Source organism: Dromiciops gliroides, chromosome 2 (assembly GCF_019393635.1).
Source record: "Dromiciops gliroides isolate mDroGli1 chromosome 2, mDroGli1.pri, whole genome shotgun sequence".
Taxonomy (NCBI): domain Eukaryota; kingdom Metazoa; phylum Chordata; class Mammalia; order Microbiotheria; family Microbiotheriidae; genus Dromiciops; species Dromiciops gliroides.
In genome coordinates this window covers 554,315,884-554,323,214 of record NC_057862.1, presented here as the reverse complement: position 1 = coordinate 554,323,214, position 7,331 = coordinate 554,315,884, and positions in this window count along the sequence as shown.

The window sequence follows — 7,331 nt, the reverse complement described above, 5'->3', positions numbered from 1 at the left end:
GATACTAATATCAAAATATGTGCATATATATATATATATATATATAATGCACATGCATTATATATATATAGTGTGTGTATGTATATATGTATGTATATGTGTATATATAATGTGTGTGTGTATATGTATGTGTGTGTGTATGTGTGTGTATAATGGGGCAGCTAGGTGGTACAATGGATAGAGCATTGGGCTTGGAATCAGGAAGACTCACTTTCATTTGTTCAAACCCAGCCTCAGACACTTACTAGCTATGAGACTCAACCCTGTTTACCTCAGTTTCCTCATTTGTTAAATAAGTTAGAGGAGGAAATGGCAAACCACTCTAGTATCTTTGCCAAGAAAGCCCCAAAATTGAGTCATAGAGAGTCAGAAATGACTGAATAACAATAATGTGTGCATATGTGTACTATATATATAATACACATATACATACATATTATTGTTATTATATATTATATGTATATATAATTATATGTGTGTTTTATGTATACATTATATATGTACATGTTTGTAGTTATATGTACACATGTGTGGTATGTATGTAGATAGAATATACAATCAAGGCTTTATGATGGACAGATAGATTTAATGATAGAAGATGATAGGTAGATAGAGAAATAGATGAAAGGAAGTGAGGAAGGAAGGAAGGAAGGAAGGAAGGAAGGAAGGAAGGAAGGAAGGAAGGAAGGAAGGAAGGAAGGAAGGAAGGAAGGAAGGAAGGAAGGAAGGAAGGAAGGAAGGAAGGAAGGAAGGAAGAAAGGAAGGAAGAAAGGAAGGAAGGAAGGAAGGAAGGAAGGAAGGAAGGAAGGAAGGAAGGAAGGAAGGAAGGAAGGAAGGAAGGAAGGAAGGAAGGAAGGAAGGAAGGAGAGAGGGAGGGAGGGAAGAAGGAAGAGATTCACAGACCCTAGGTTAAGAAAAGGACTAGAATCTCTATGGTTCCTTCCAGCTTTAACATCACATAGTTCTGATTCTAAATATTTCTTGCTACAATTTTCTTTTAGGAAGTGAAGCTGACTTCTCATTTTTTCCAAAGTCTGCAGTGGCCTCATGTGGACATGTCCTGAAATAACAGCTAAGGCAAAACAGAAGTATTAGAAAATTGCACTATTTTTGAATATGTAAAGAAAATATTTAGTTTTCAAGCACTGACAAATAGGTGTTTTAAAATAATGTAAATAATATGATCCTAATGTGGTTTCATGATCAGGTTAAAGCACCAGAAGCCAAGAAACATTAGCTCTGTTTTGGGCTTTACCTCTTCAACAATTATTTTTTTGTTGCCCACTGTAAATCTCTATACTCTGAGGCCTCTGTGCCTCAGTTTCTTTTGCTAATTCATTTTTCAATGAATTTTATTCCCTGAATATTTTGTCTGTGGTATATTTTATTGAAATGTTAATTATATTTGTTATATAATAAAGTATTACTAATAATGAATAACATTATATAATAAGTTATATAAATTTGATCCTTCAGAAAAACAACACCTCTTTATTTTTCTTCTAAGTTACCACATTAAATTCTCAGTTCTTTTTTCTTCTATTTCCAGCTGAATTTTGTAAGGATATCAGCTCCTGGGGTCAAGACATTAGTCCTATTTGAACTTTCTTAAGGAATGTCTATCACTAAGCCACACACATTTGAATACATCTAGTTTCTTACCAAAACCCTGAATAGGCAGAAGACAATAATTTTGATTATGTAAAATTAAAAATTGTTTGCACATACAAGAACAATGCAATTTAAATTAGAGGAGAAATGGTTAGCTAGGGAAAAAATCTTTGCAACAAAGTTTCTCTGATAAAGTCTCATATCTAAGATAAAAAAGTAACTGATTTAAAATGTATTTGTGTATTTATATGTAAATATATGGGGTATCTGTGTGTGTGTATATATATATATATACATATATATATATATACATATATATATACATATATATATATATATATATACAGTGTCTCTATATAATAGATCATTAATAGGCAAATGGTCAACAGGTATGGATAGTCAGTTATAGAAAGAAGACATCAAGCTCTGAAAGCCATATGAAAAAATTACCTAAATGACTAATAATTAGAGAAATGCAAATGGTTATAGGAGAAATATCTCTGCTCTGAGATCATGTTGTGGTTAATTTCTGTCAAATGTGTATTTGCCACAACACAGAAATGATGATGGTAAAATCCTAGGTTTTATTATTATGATCAAGCATAGGTTCAGACCTTAGAGAAAATGTAAACAATTTTGAGGATTCCCACAAGGCTTCTTATAGGAAAAATTACATCAGATTGACTGAGAAATAATTCATGTACATATGGCAATCTTGTACATTCCTTTTGGACATAAAAGTTAAAGAGAAGATATCCATAATCCTATGCTTCCCTCAATGTCATAAAAGTTGAACAAACTTAGATAAACAGAATTATAATTTCCTATATCTCCTAAGGGAAACAAACTTCATCAAACAAATTCTATAAGAAAACTAAGTCAGGTTACAGATTAAACTACACTTAGAGTATTCACAGGTAGGCTGATTGAGGAGGAGGATTTATGTCATAGCCAGAAACAGTTGAGATTCTTCCTCTGACTTATCATCTAAGATATGTTTAAGACTCTAAGTATATTTTTACACCCAATGGGGCAGGTTTTAGTCAGGTGAGGTAAATACAGGAGGAATAAAAGGAAATCAAAAATTCTCAAAGAAAATTAAAACAAATCAAGTTTCATACCAATAAGATTAACAAAGATGATCAAAAAGAAAAAGGGAAAAGAAAATTACAGTTGCTGTAGGAACTGTGTGAAAACAGGTACACTTATGTGCAATTGGTAGAGCTGTGAATTGGTCTAGTCATTCTGGAAAGCCATTTGGAATTATGTCCAAAAATTACAAAGCCTTTGACCCAATGATACTGTTGCCAAGCCTATACAAAAATCACCAAAGAAAGAAGAAAAGGATCTCTATTTACCAAAAAAAAAAATATATATAGAAGCTTTTTTTGTTATAGCAAGGAATAGGAAATTTGGGGAGGTACATGCCCTTTGACCCAGCAATACTGCTACTAGATTTAAACCCAAGGAGATCAAAGAAAAAGGAACAGGACCCATATTTACAAAAATATTTATGGGACCTCTTTTTGTAGGGCCATAGACCTGGAAATTGAAACGATGCTCATCAACTGGAGGATAACTGAACAAGTTATTGTATATAAGTGTGATGGAATACTATTGTGCAGTAAGAAACATTGAAGGAGATGGTTTCAGAAAAACCTGGGAATGTATGAACTAAGGCAAAGTGAAGTGAGCAGAACCTCAAGAACAGTGTATACAGTAGCAACAATATTGTAAAGATAATCAACTGTGAAAGCCTTGGTAATTCTTATCAATACAAAGATCCACCACAATTCCAAAAGACTATTCACCTCCAGATAAAGAACTGATGGACTCAGAGTAAAGATTAAAATATTTTTTCTCATTATTTTTCTTGCTTTTTTTCAGAACATGGCAAATGCAAAAATATGTTTAATGGATTTTTATGGCTTCATATGTTTAATGGATATCAATTTTGTTGTCTTCCCACTAGGTAGGAGAGGAGTGAATGGAGGGAGAGAATTTGGAACTGAGAATAAAAATATAATTTAAAAAGAAATTTAGAAAAACAGGTGGTGCCCATTAGTTGGATAATAAATGAATAAATCATTATATGAACATAAGGGGTTTGAAGTATAAGAAATGAGGAAAGGGTTAGTTTAAGAAAAACCTGGAAAGAATTCTATGAATTGATGCAGCATGAAATAAATAAAACTCAGAGTATAATTTCTACAATAACAAAATTGTAAAGAAAAACAACTTTTAATAATTTTAGAACTCTGATTAACGTAATGACCAACCATGAATTCAAAGTATTGAAGAAGAAACATATTACCCATTTTCTGACAGAGAGGTGATGGGCTTGTTAATATGAATATATGGATCACCTGGATTTGATGGAAGTACCTTATTATCCAAAAGTATTTTTTATGAAACCCTGGGTTAATGGGAACAAAATGTCCTTCAACTGAACTCCAAAACTGAACCCAGATAACTAGCAGATAAAAGAAGCTACCTAGTGACTTCTTTTCCCTCAGGATAGTAAGTCCCTATCTTATGGTGACATCTGGGCATCCTCATCCTTGCTAAACCCCTTTTTTTGGAATCCTGTAATCTTACCATGATGCTTTGGTATTTCCTTCATACTTGTTAAAACTGAAATTGCTAAACTGCCTTTGCTTCTGTATCATAGTATTGTAACTAACAATGCCCTGTAACCCATGGGCAAAGAAACCTTAAAAATGCTTAGAAGGAGAGTGTCTGTGAGCTTTCCTCTTAGGAGGGGAATCTCCACATGATCATGTGTTATGTATTTCTTCTTGGGACAAAATATTAAATTGATATTATGTTTTTCCTATCCATTCTCTGATCTGGTTTCTGTGAGGTACCTACTTCTGGTAAGAGAGGCAGAAATAGACTTCTCTGATCTGGGTGAACAAATTGTAGGAGATATTATTGATATCTCTGACCTGTTTATTATCTTGTAGGAGGATGGTATGAAGACTATATTTAATATTCAGCAGAAACAAATGCAGAATAAAGACTACGTTTTTTAACATGGCAAATGTATTGGGTCTTTTTGCTTAATTTAAAAAAAAAAGAAAAGATGATCATTGAACCATTTTCAAATGCACAGAAACAAAATGAAGGAAAAGCAAAAGGAAACACAAATAAGCAGAACATCTATGAAAGTTACATGTTCAATTGACTATGTAATAGAGATTTGCAGTTTCATATATAGCCCTCTCTGTTCTATTTTGTATATGAAAATACCTGTTTTATTTGGTGTTTGTTAGGTTCAGAATTTTTTAAATGTCGGAAAAATCATGCATATAACTTGCCTAACTGGAGTCCTACAACCTAGGTGAAGCCTTCTAGGGCTACTTCTACTGACAATGAACTCTATTCTTGCAATTTCTATAGCACTTAGAGTCATAGGATCATAAATTTAAAGATGAAGGGGGTTTAAAGGCCATCCAGTTAAATCATTTCATTTTTTGATTTGCCTAATGCAGATGAGAGGTTAGATTTGAGCCTAGGTACTCTGATTCCTTTTGACCTTTCTATGTCTCAAGATGCAATAGACACAACAAAATTTAGCACTTAATCTATTCATCTCCTATTGTTCTCTAATAGCTTCACTTCCCTTAATCTCCCCAATTAGACTGCAATTTCCTTGGCCTGAGAGCCTATGTATTGCATCTTTTCTTGCCTTCACAGCATTTAGAATGCAGTCAAGAGGTCACAGTAGACATTTAGTTATATTTCTGACCTTCAACTCAATGCAGTTCAATTCAGTTCAACATTCATGGAGACCCTCTTCAGTGTTGAGATTGTAAAATCCTTTTTGTGCTTATTATTTGTTGATTCAGAGTACTTTATTCATTGTTCTCTGAAGAGCAGAGGCGTCAAATGTAAATAGAAATTGATCCCTGTAGGAATATAATAAGAAAATCATAAGATAACTATCTTTGTTATATTATATATTTTTTTATTTTGTTAAATATTTACCAATTATATTTTAATCTGGTTGACCACTTGCTGCCTTCTGGCCAAGATTTTGACACGTCTACTCTAGAGCAAAAGGCAGTCTTAAAGGACCTTCTCAAAGATGTTTCCCATTCTTATGAAAAGATCACACAAGATTCAAGGAAAGCTCCTAAGCACAGTCATGACTTTGACCAAAGATCCTCAAATTATCAGTATAATGGGAGGCATAAAAAGGGAAGACATGTACTTATAAAATATTGGCATTTCTGTAAAGGAGGAACCTCTAATAATAGATGGTGAATTCTTCTAGGGGCTACTCTTTTCAGATAACATGACAATGATCATAGCATTGTCATGCTGAAATTTAATGAGAACAATTAATATAACAGGATTAAGTTTGTTAATCAGGGCAGAGGAATTATAAAACATGGTATTGCATAGCAGATGCTAAGAATACTCAAAGAGTGGGGTTGAGATCAGAGTTTTTATAGGGTACAAGGACAGCAGAGGAGTTGTAATTTGCGATACCACACAGCAGGTGCTAGGGTACCTGAAGATGGGAAATGCGGACAGGGTTTATATGGAATACAAGAACAGAGAGTGAATGAGATTGCCTTTGGGTAGAACAACTTTCTCACATTTTCACCAGACAGGTTCATTTGTAAAACAAGCTAAAGATCAGGAAGAAACCTTGGGAATCTCAGGAAGAGATTCTATTTCTTTGGTTTGTCTACTTTTGCTTTTGGGGGGGGGGGGCGGGACTTTACAAATTAATCAGAAATGTGAATATAATGTTGGGTCATTCTCCGGCAATTCATTGGCCTGGGAACAAAACTAGATGGAATTCAATCAGTTCTCAGTCAATTGTGTTTGGGGTAAGGGAGATCAGAATGAAGGGTGGAGGTCCCAAAGCTAGCTCAATCTAATCTGGTTCCACTTATCTCTCTAGGCTTATCTGTCCTCTGGTTTAGTTTCTCAAGAAGATTCTTTGATGTACCCCAGAGAACTTCTGGGGTACTCTGGGCCCACAACATTTCCCCACTTCTCTATATATGGAAAGGGGACGAAGATTCTTCTGAAACTGCTCCATGCTGATGGGGGTCGAAGAAATCACATTGCAAGGGAGGGGGAGGGGAGAGAAGTGGAGAAGGCTGGTCCAGAGTGTGAGTAGCTGTGAGGCCCAGAGGGTCTAGAGGAGACATGTAGGCACAGTGCCATGAATCCTTGAGCCTATATGGAACAGACTTAACAAAAAAATTAAAACTGACCAGAGCAAAAAACGAAAAGGAACTTTATCAGATCAGGAGTAAAAGTGTGACCTGGAAAGGCTGAATGCAGGACAGGGCATGGCCTGCTTTACCAAAGTTAAGTAATCAGATCAAAGCCTAGTTCTATGAGAGGCAGTGTCTGTCTACATTTAGGGTCCTTTTACCCTATCCCCACTTTGTCCCTTGATTGAATGCTAGGACCTGAACGAGAGAGTAAGACAGAGGTCACCCCAAAACCATTCCTAGGCTTGCCTCCTATGTCCAGCTTTGCCATGGGCCTGACAAGGGGCTGGCCAAGAGGCCAGGCTGCAGAGTGCTGGGTTTTCACTAAGCCATTCTCTTGGACGCTGCCCTGGGGACAAAGATGTAGGAGAGCTGGCCTCACCTTCGAGTGGTATCCCCCACTTCTGTGTCCCGGTTTACTGCAGCTGCCAGAATCTCAGTCACCCGGAGTTCTGCTGGTAGCAGATGTGGTGATGGCTG